Here is a 10,955-nt window from a genome sequence, read left to right on the forward strand (position 1 = left end):
ACAACCAAAACCAAAGCCCAAAGGCTTCTGCTCCAGGTATGGTGGGTAAGCCCTACTCCCCAAGGCTGATGCCGAAGACTGAGCTGCCCAGGGCAGTGGGATTCAGATTTGGCTTTGGCTTTGGCTTCGGACAGTGGGGCTTGGGCTTCAGCGCCAGCCCAAGACCACAGATCCCAGAAAGTTTCATCCCACAGTTTGAGAACCGCTGTAGCAGACCAATAGTTCTGTTCCTCAGCTCCAAAACTTAGTGAGCAGCTGGAGACAGAATCTAGCTGAAAACTGTGGACTGGGATTCCCAGTAGGCTGCAGGTATAAGGCCCAGTGGTGGTATAAGTGAAGCTTTCCCTCCTGCAGAACTTAATATGTTCGAGCTTACAGTGGAGAAGGTCTTTTTGTGAACCCCTCTGATCTGATGTTCAGTGCTGCCCTTCTGTTCTTTTCTTAAAGACATGATTCTATAAATAGTTTTCTCTAATATGCATGTAATTAAAATACATAATTAAACTACTATAGCAATTTCATTCCTTTGGGGGAAAGGGAGGGGGAGTTTATATTTCTCTTTCACTACCTTTTTCTTGTTTGGGTCTGTCTACACTTGCACCCTAGTTCGAACTAGGGATGCAAATGTAGGCATTCGAAATAGTCAATGAAGCGGCGATTTAAATATCCTGCACTTCATTAGCATGATCTCGCCAGCGCGTTACTCCGATCAACAGCTGTTTCGAAAGTGAAAGTGTGCACCGGGATGCGTTAGTTCGAACCAAACCCCTTGGTTCGAACTAATGTTACTCCTCATTTTTTGAGAAGCATTTCTGGAGTGTGGCAGATGGTACAGGGAGCAAACTCTTTGTGCAATGCCTCCCATTGTGAATCAAAGACAATCCCACCAGCAGAACCAGGGAAGGCTGATACTATATTAAAGATAGTTTTGCCAGCGTAAGGATGTCAGTGGTTGGATAAACAAACTAACCAGAAACCAAGTACTCTTCAGTAAATGACTTGAATGTTTATTACAAATGCAAGACAATGTACTTTATTGAGCCAAGAATTATTCTTGCAAACTATCCCAACATGATCTGTAGAGTGAAATAATACAATGGCAGATTTAAATACAAAAATAAGCGCAAAGGGAGGGAGATGTTAAGAGATATAAGTAAAGGAGAAAATGTGTTTTCAGGTGAAATTTGTAACCAGATGGAGCATCGATGAAGCAAGGCTGGTAGACGGTGGGTACAATTTTCAAAAATAGCTAATTGATTTAGGCATCTAAATCCCATTTACAAAGTGACTGAAGCCCAGTGGCAGTTAGATGCTTAAATATCTTTGAAGATCTGAGCCTGAAGTACTTAGGAGCCCACATCCCATTTACTTTCTCTCTGTCTCTCTGGGAGAGATTGAGAAAGAGAGAGAATGAACTTTGAAGCCTTACTACTTAATATACTGCAAAACGGACAAGGACAAGCATAAGGAGAAAGCGTATGCTCCACTGTGGTCTATAACGTGCCACAGGACTCCTTGTCGCTTTTGCAGATCCAGACTAACACAGCTACCCCCTGATACTTAATATACTGTTTCTATAGTGAAAGATACATAGGTGGATTCCCGAGCTAGCATGGAGTCAGTTTTAGAACTGGTGTCTAATGGGTTGACCCTCTCTCATTAAAGTCAATGGCCGAAGTCCCACAGATCTCAGGATTCAGGATGAAGTTGTAAAGCACACAGAAATCTAGAAATTTAATAATAATAATTTCAATCGTATATGAAGAGAAAATCACGGAGAATAAAACCAGATATAACACCCACCTCCCCTTCAACATTTGGGGAAGTTCCAATCTCTATCAATACTTTAGGCCAATCTCCTTAAACGTCTGAGGGAATAAGTTGTAGGTTATACACAAAAGCATGAAAATGACGCAAGTACACTCTAAAGGCAAAACAACCAGATGGCTAATAAAAAGAAGTCAACATTTATTTTAAAAAGTCTCATGATTTTTCAGACAATCTCTTGATGGACTCATGACTAATCTTTCTCATTGGGAGTACTGTATGTCTTCCCCATCTCTGATTTCTGTGATACTCTCAAACAAGTTCTGGAAAACGGATCCTTGCATTGCAGTCTGTAGGACACCAAAACACATTGGGATTAGATTCTCAGCAGAGTTCTGTGATAGCCAATGGGGTTAGCCTGATTTATGTGGTCAGCAGAGGTTATGACCCAATATCTGTAGTTAATTTAAGATTTAGTGTTAATTGTGCTTTATCTATGGATGTTTAATACTTGACCAAGAATCCTGCATGGATTGTTCCAAAGGATTGATTTGGTGTAATAACCTCTGAAGGTTCTGACGACAGTCTGAAGTTACCTTACACTGTTTTGTCAGGCTGAGCTCAGCTTCTGAAATAGGTTTGTCCTCAAAGGCACAGCAAAGAAACAACAGTGTCAAACAGATTTTGTCTATCTTCTTGACCTTCTGTGATACATGCATATGATCAGACTTAAGCAGTTTTCATGTCGGTTCAGTCCAATGTAATTTTCAAAACAATTTTTACCCAAAGATATGTTCTTGTTTTGAGTGCGGGGCTGTGGCCACACAACTCAGAAAAAGTGACATATCTATCCCCACTCTAAAAATGCAGGGGTAGTGTTTTGTTAGTTACCAGCATGCAAGGACATGATTCCACATCAGATGTTTCATTCAAATAATGAGTGATTTTTTAATGCAAAGGCAATTCATTTTTCTTTCCTATTGTGTTTTTCTAAGCATAGCACCTTGGTAATTTCCTCCTCTAGCCAAACAAAAGAAGACTTTGTCCACTCCTAAGCCTGTTAATGGCATTCTGTGAATCACATAGGCTGTGTCTAGACTGGCAAGTTTTTCCGGAAAATCAGCTGCTTTTCCGGAAAAACTCGCCAGCTGTCTACACTGGCCGCTTGAATTTCCGGAAAAGCACTGACGATCTCATGTAAGATCGTCAGTGATTTTCCAGAAATACTATGCTGCTCCCGTTTGGGCAAAAGTCTTTTTCCGAAAGACTTTTGTGCAAAAGGGCGAAAATGGCGATCGGGGTTTTTTTGCGGAAAAGCGCGTCTAGATTGACCACGGACGCTTTTCTGCAAAAAGTGCTTTTCCGGAAAAGCATCCTGCCAATCTAGACGTGCTTTTCCGAAAATGCTTTTAACGGAAAACTTTTCTGTTAAAAGCATTTCCGGAAAAACATGCCAGTGTAGACGTAGCCATAGAGGGGAATTTCTTAGTTATGCACGCCAGACCTTGGGTCTGGATGTTCTGGCCCATATTTTTAAAGATACTTAGGCAACTAAACTCCCATTGATCTCAGTGGACACATTTCCACCACCTTATACCAATCAGTAGAAGCAGTGCTGTCCCTCTGTACATTACTACCTCTGAGGACCAAGTGTCTCTTGCTTTACTCAAGCAAGTACTTCAATTACTGCCAGCAGCAAGCAAGGCTGGATGGACTGAGCCTAATCGTGTCAATGTACAAGTATTGCTCAGCGGCAGTTAGCTAATGTGATTGCAAGATGGGCAGGTAGGCACTGCCACTCTTGCAAAATAGAAAGTTGACACCAACATGATTGCTCAGCTGGGACAGGCAGAGAAAAAAAGCCACTTAGCACTTAAACCAGGGATTTTTAAAGGAGACCAAAAGGAGTTGAGACCCCCATCACACATTTAACTGCAGTGGGAATTGGGTGCTTAACTTCCGTTGGCTCCTTTGAAAATTCAAGCCTAAAAGATCTGAAATCTCAATAGGGATCTAGCAAAAACAAACAAACAAAACCCCCAAACTCCAACCAAAAGAAAATGGTGGGTCTGAATTCAGTGCTACATTACTGCTCTTCAGGGTTTCTGCACATAACGGAATTTCACTAGTAAATGAATTGGATTGTAATAGTTAAAATAAATGTTTGCTGTGGAAAATAAAGAGGTGGATTCATCAGATGCATGGATGAAATGAAAGAAAATTCTGTGTGTGGCTTTAATATGAGAGATGTCATTCAAGAATTGTTTGTTTCCTTGTATGAGTTAAGACCCTAAAATCTAGCTGGGGCCAGTCATATTTATGAATAGTTTGCTGTGAAAGTTCATTTGAAAGCCTACTCTAATGGGTGGGATTCAGAGCCCAAACTCCAGACCTAATCAATGCACTGTCCAAACAACTATTTTTAGAGTGCTAGCACAATCCTTGCTAGCCCAACTCTATTGGCTCTCTGTCATGAGCCATCTAGACAACTTGTAAGAATCCCACTGATTCTCTTTGTACTCGGAAAGTTTTTAATCACAATGGACTTTTTCATACAGGTGTGTTTGCTTTATTTTGCTGTGATGTTATGTGTCTTTTTGGCTTAGTTTATTTAAAAATTGTTTCAGACTTGCAGGCTTTCTGGCCTTTCAAGTTGCCATTGGGGTGAATGCAGATCCAATGTTACGTGTTCCATAGGGTGGAGTGCATTCTGGGTGAAACATCATACAAAGTGTTTATTCTGTTAGTACTAGTAGGTCATCTGAGGGGCATTGTTAATTTTGGCCTGAGGGCAGGCCTGCCAACAGGATAGAGGTAAAAGAGGCAACTGCCCCAGGGGCTAGGGATTCCAAGGCGCTCTGAGCCCTTCAAATTGCTACTGGAATGCCACAAAGCATGCTACGGATGGCTCTTAGGACTGGCTTTTCCATTTCCCACTGGGTGCCGTGCAGTGGGAAATGGAAAAAACTTCCAGGAGTGCAAAGCTGGAGTCCAACTCTTCTTTGCTCAGGGGCCAGGTGTGGCTGTCAGCTCCCCTGCCTGAGGGCCAGAGAGTTTTAAGGGCAAATTCTACCCTCATCTTCCCAAGCACAGAATATTCCTGACCAAGGTCAAAGGAAAGTTCTGCTGCATGGGATAAAGCGGGGAAGAGCAAAGCAAAACTTCATCTCTTCCTACTGCACATGGACCTGGCCACAGTGATATATTTGGTACCTTCACTCTGGTTTATATTAATCGTCTGTACCTGAAGGTGAAGACAATGTACAGTGAAGTACAGACCCTCTTCCAGGGTCTAAGCCACTGGGAGCACATCAGGCCCATGTACAAGTCCTTCTCCTGGTTCCCAGTCAATTTTAGATGCTAGTTTAGAGAGCAATTAATGGCTTAAACAGTAGCTACATCAAAGACCAAATATCAAGCTATGAACCACCATGAGATCTGTACAAACTGCATGGCTGCATCTAGATTGGCATGATTTTGTGGAAATACTTTTAACGGAAAAGTTTTTCTATTAAAAGTATTTCCGCAAAAGCGCGTCTAAATTGGCAAGTGGAAGAAAATAGTCACAACCATATATACCAAAGGATACAATTAAAAAAAAGTGAACACATATGAAAAGGACAAATCACATTTCAGAACAGAAGAGGGATGCGGGGGTGGGGAGAGAGGAGGGTAAATGTCTGTGAGTTAATGATATTAGAGATGGGGAAAGGTTAATGTCTATGAGCTAATGGTGTTAGAGGTGATAATTGGGGAAGCTATCTTTGTAATGGGTAAGGTAGTTGGTGTCTTTGTTGAGCCCCCCTTGAAGAGTGTCAATTTTTTAAAATTGTATCCTTTGGTATATATGGTTGTGACTATTTTCTTCCACTATTTGATCTGAGGAAGAGGGTCTGGCCCACGAAAGCTCATCATCTAATAAACCATCTTGTTAGTCTTTAAAGTGCTACATAGTCCTGTATTTTGTTTTAGATTGGCAAGGATGCTTTTGCGCAAAAAGTGCGCATCCGTAGCCAGTCTAGACGCGATTTTGCGCAAGAAAGCCCCGATCGCCATTTTAGCCATTGGGGCTTTTTTGAGCAAAACAATTCTTCCCTGTCTACACTGGCCCTCTTGAGCAAGTATTCTTGCTCAAGAGGGCTTTTTCCCAAGCGGGAACGTGAAAGTATTTGTGCAAGAAGTACTGATTTTGTACATTACAAAGTCAATGCTCTTGCGCAAATTCAAGCAGCCAGTGTAGACAGCTGGCAAGTTTTTGTGCAAAAGCGGCCACTTTTGTGCAAAATCTTGCCAGTCCAGATGCACACCATGAGAATGGGTACAAAGCATTCTCAGCAGACTGCATTAGTTAGAAACAATCTTCAAGAGAGGATTAAGGGAATCCAGAGTTTATTCATCTATACGAAACACTGCAAAACCTTTCTCTTTGAAATTGCCTTTTCCTTATAGTAAGAATCACATTCACAACACTTTACACTCCCAGCTACTAAACATGCCCTCCAAAAACTCCAGCCTGAAGCAAACAAATCAACCAACCAAAAAAATCCAAACAAACAAACTACCACTTCATAATTGAAGTAGAGATTTTATCTTGAAAAGGAAGCCATATCAGAGATGCCTTTTCTGTTAATAAACAGATGCTATAGTGATAAGCAGCAGGATAAAAATGCTAAAATGGATAGAGCCTTATTTAGTGAAGTGGGTACTGGCTCCTGTGTGGTCTTGCTCAGATCTTGCTCAGATCTTGCTCAGCAGTGAGTGGAGGATGTTAATGAGCAAAGTGGGGCTAGATGGTGCTGGATAATGTGTCACTATATGATTCTACTGTCCCTTCTCACCTTCCTGAGAAGGGCGTGTACAGTAATTGAAAATTATCCAAAGTATATGGAAATAAATTCTTCATGTCTTCTGTGACAGAGTCTATCTGGCCTTCTCTGCTCCTGCTAGAGATGTTAGTGCTCTGACACTCAGGATGGACTACCAACAAGACTTATTCCACCAGAAGCCTAGAAGGGCCAGAAGGATAGATTGACTGATAGAGAGCCAGTAGGTCAGTTATGAAGGTTTGCCTGCTTTGAAAGTTGGGTGAAGCATGATGCTGAGTGACCCGTGAGAGGAGCTCAGTTCACCTCAGCTCAGCTCAACACTACTCCTGAATTCCAAAAGACTGGCAAGGGGCTGATCCAGTCATAGAATCATAGAATAATAGGACTGGAAGGGACCTCAAGAGGTCATCGAGTCCAGCCCCCCACCCTCAAGGCAGGATCAAGCTCCGTCTACACCATCCCTGACAGATGTCTATCTAACCTGTTCTTAAATATCTCCAGAGAGGGAGATTCCACCACCTCCCCTTGGCAATTTATTCCAATATTTGACCACCCTGACAGTTAGGAATTTTTTCCTAATGTCCAATCTAAACCTCCCCTGCTGCACTTTAAGCCCATTACTCCTTGTCCTGTCCTCAGAAACCAAGAGGAACAAATTTTCGCCTTCCTCCTTGTGACACCCTTTTAGATATTTGAAAACCACTATCATGTCCCCCCTTAATCTTCTTTTTTCCAAACTAAACAAGCCCAGTTCATGAAGCCTGGCTTCATAGGTCATGTTCTCTAAACCTTTAATCATTCTTGTCGCTCTTCTCTGTACCCTTTCCAATTTCTCCACATCTTTCTTGAAATGTGGCGCCCAGAACTGGACACAGTACTCCAGCTGAGGCCTAACTAGTGCAGAGTAGAGCGGCAGAATGACTTCACGAGTTTTGCTTACAACACACCTGTTGATACAACCTAGAATCATATTTGCTTTTTTTGCAACAGCATCACACTGTTGACTCATATTCAACTTGTGGTCCACTATGACCCCTAGATCCCTTTCTGCTGTGCTCCTTCCTAGACAGTCGCTTCCCATCTTGTATGTATGGAACTGATTGTTCCTTCCTAAGTGGAGCACTTTGCATTTCTCTTTATTAAACCTCATCCTGTTTACCTCTGACCATTTCTCTAACTTGCTAAGGTCATTTTGAATTATGTCCCTATCCTCCAAAGAAGTCGCAACCCCACCCAGTTTGGTATCATCTGCAAACTTAATAAGCGTACTCTCTATCCCAATATCTACATCATTGATGAAGATATTGAACAGTACGGGTCCCAAAACAGACCCTTGAGGAACTCCACTTGCTATCCCTTTCCAGCAGGATTTAGAACCGTTAACAACAACTCTCTGACTACGGTTATCCAGCCAATTATGCACCCACCTTATCGTGGCCCTATCTAAGTTATATTTGCCTAGTTTATCAATAAGAATATCATGCGAGACCGTATCAAATGCCTTACTAAAGTCTAGGTCCTTTCATAGTCACTGCAGCCAAAGCAATCTGGTACAGTTCTACGCCAGCTGGGTGGCCTCGCCATCGCCTTAAATGTTCTGTACTCATATGCCTAGTATTTCTAGGTGTTACTGCATATTTTGGACAGGATCAGATGTAGTCCCACTTTTGTATCTGAAACTTCCCCTAGAAGGAGACTATATTCTGCCCTGGCATGGGAACAGGCTTAATCATCTAATAGGTCTTTTTTGTCTCCAATGCTTATGATCCTATTTATCCTGCTTTCACCTCTTCATTTTTCTTTAACACATTCTATTAACATGACCTCCAGCATTCACACAGAGGCACATACATATGCACTAGGGGATAGATTGATGCTGCTTTACATGGACTTCTGGTGTTGTAAACCAGGGGCCCTGATGATGGAAAATCCCCCATGATGCTGCGGTGGGAGGAGGTTTAGCAGGAGACTGCTGCAATTTCCTTTGCACAGGGAAATGGTGGGGTCCTAGCACAGCTTGCAAGAGGGAAGCAGTTGATATGATTCAGTGCATCTACTCAGAGCCCCAGGCAGAAAAGAAAGCTGAACCTAAGGGAGGGTAAACTCAGAAGCATTGCCTGGCCTTCCTGAGGGTGAAACTCCTCTGGGCCTCACTGGTGCAGGAAAGAACAATTTGTACCTCTCTGCATTAATAGCCATGAATCTAGGCATAATTTTAGATTGACATTTGGGACCTGCCTGTGGCCTGTTCCACACACTCTGGCAAGGGAATCACTTTAGTCCACTGTGCTGGTTTCCCATACAATGGATACTGCAAGGGCAGTGTTATTTTGAAATAGCTTAGACACGTCTAGACACAAAATGAATTTCGAAATAGCGTTTTGCTATTTTGAAATAGCGCGTCCACACTGATAGGATGCTGAATCATATTTAAGGCCGGCTGGAACCAGTTCTGGCAGGGCATCAGGTGAGGAGTTACCTTGTGTGGCTGGTGCTTGAGGCTATCTGATACCTGTGCTTAAAGGGTCCCCCCCGGATAGCCGGTTCTAAGGTTTCCCTGCTTGCTTGCCTACCTTGCTGAGGGACAGCAAAGCATTTTTTTCTCTGTGTGCTCTGATTGCCTGCACTCAGGACACCACAGCAGTCTGCAGCATGGAGCCAGAGCCGCCCCGGGCACTCTGGTGCTTCTCCTGGATGTGTTGCTGCAAGCCTGGCAGCACGTTTTGAAGGCAGTACCAGTCTTCCTGGTGTGCCCCACTGGGGGCTTGTGCCTCATTCCTCCCTCATGTCCTTCACTTACCCATCCCTAACCCCCCTTCCTGCTGTGCAATAAAAGATACATGTGTTCAACAAAGCCTCTTTATTGAACAAAACTGGGGTGGGGGGGGGGAAATGAAACTGAGGTGCGAGACTGGGGAAAGAAGGTGGAAGAGGGAAGGAGGGAGGGTGGGATAGGGGAGGGGAAAACCTGGGAGGAGGGAGCTGGCAGGGGGAGGCAAGAGGAGGAAGGGGGAGGAGACATTCAGGGCTCAGGGTTGGGGGGGTCTCGCCAGCCCAATTGTCTCCCAGCACCATGCGGGGGCCTCAGTGTCCCTGAAGGTGTGGGGAGGGTGGAGAGGAAGAAGCAGGAGGGAGAGAAGGACTGGGCGGAGGAGTGGTAGCTGGGGAGGCAGCAGGGGCTGAAGCAGTAGGAGGCAGCAAGCTCTGTCCCAGGGTCGATAACCACTTGGGGAGCACGGACTGTCTTGCCCCCCCAGGATGCAGTCCATGGCATCAAAATAGGGACAAGGGCCTGGGTCTGCCCCTGGTTGGGAACTGCCCCCTGCGGCCCTGGCATACGCCTGCCGCAGCTCCTTTATTTTCATGCAAACCTGCTCCCAGTTTCACATGTGGCCTTTGGTGGCCAGGCTGGCAGCCATCTGCCTATAGACAGTTGCATTCCTCCATTTAATGTGGAGATCATGGACGTTGGAGGCATCCCCCCAAACCTGAATTAGGTTCCTGATCGCCGCACTGGACCAGGCAGGAACCCGCCTCTTCCAGCCCTTGGCAGGCTCCTGGGAGCTGGCAGACTGGCCCTGGCGAGCGGTGAGGGCTGGCGCTGGCACTGGCTGCGTGGCTCATGCTGGGGCCACTGGGTCAGGTGCAGCAACTGCTGGCTCTGGGCTGGCAGGCTTGGAGCTGGCACAGTCACGGTGGCCAGAGTCTACCCCTTTAAGGGCTCCGGGGACAGGGGGAGGGAGAGGAGTTTTCTTGGTTGTGCCCAGAGTGGCCACCAGGTCACCCTGGGAAGGGCTGGAGGCCCCCTATTTTGAAATAAGTGTCTACACAATGCTTATTTCTAAATAGCAAGTTCGAAATTGGTGCTATTCCTCATGGAATGAGGTTTACCAATTTTGAAATAAGCCCTCCGCTATTTGTGTCTTGTTGGCATTCATGCAAAGTTTGGTCGTGAAGAGGGTTTTGAAGGAGGAAATTATGGATTAATTCAGGGAGAACACTCCATAAGATATTCCATATATAAGAGTCCACATGAAATATAGCATGTTGAGGAAAAGGTTGAGAAATGGGGCATGAAGCTGCAATTATTGACAGAGCAGAGCAGGTGTAGAGGGAGGGAGAGAGGAAGGGTGACAAGGCTAGAGAAAAAAAGAGAGAAAGGCCAATTTGTGAGGAGCCTTGAAGCTTGAACTTGCTGTGGTGTAAAGAGTTGATCCTGTTGGGACATGGGATCAGAGAGACACAAAAGGAAGATGATCCTAGGACTGTGGTTCTCAAACTTCACTGCACCCCAGTCCTCTTCTGACAGCAAAATTACTGCAGGACCCTAGAAGGGGGGACTGAAGTCTGAGACTGCCTGAA

This window comes from Pelodiscus sinensis, chromosome 4 (assembly GCF_049634645.1).
Source record: "Pelodiscus sinensis isolate JC-2024 chromosome 4, ASM4963464v1, whole genome shotgun sequence".
NCBI lineage: Eukaryota > Metazoa > Chordata > Testudines > Trionychidae > Pelodiscus > Pelodiscus sinensis.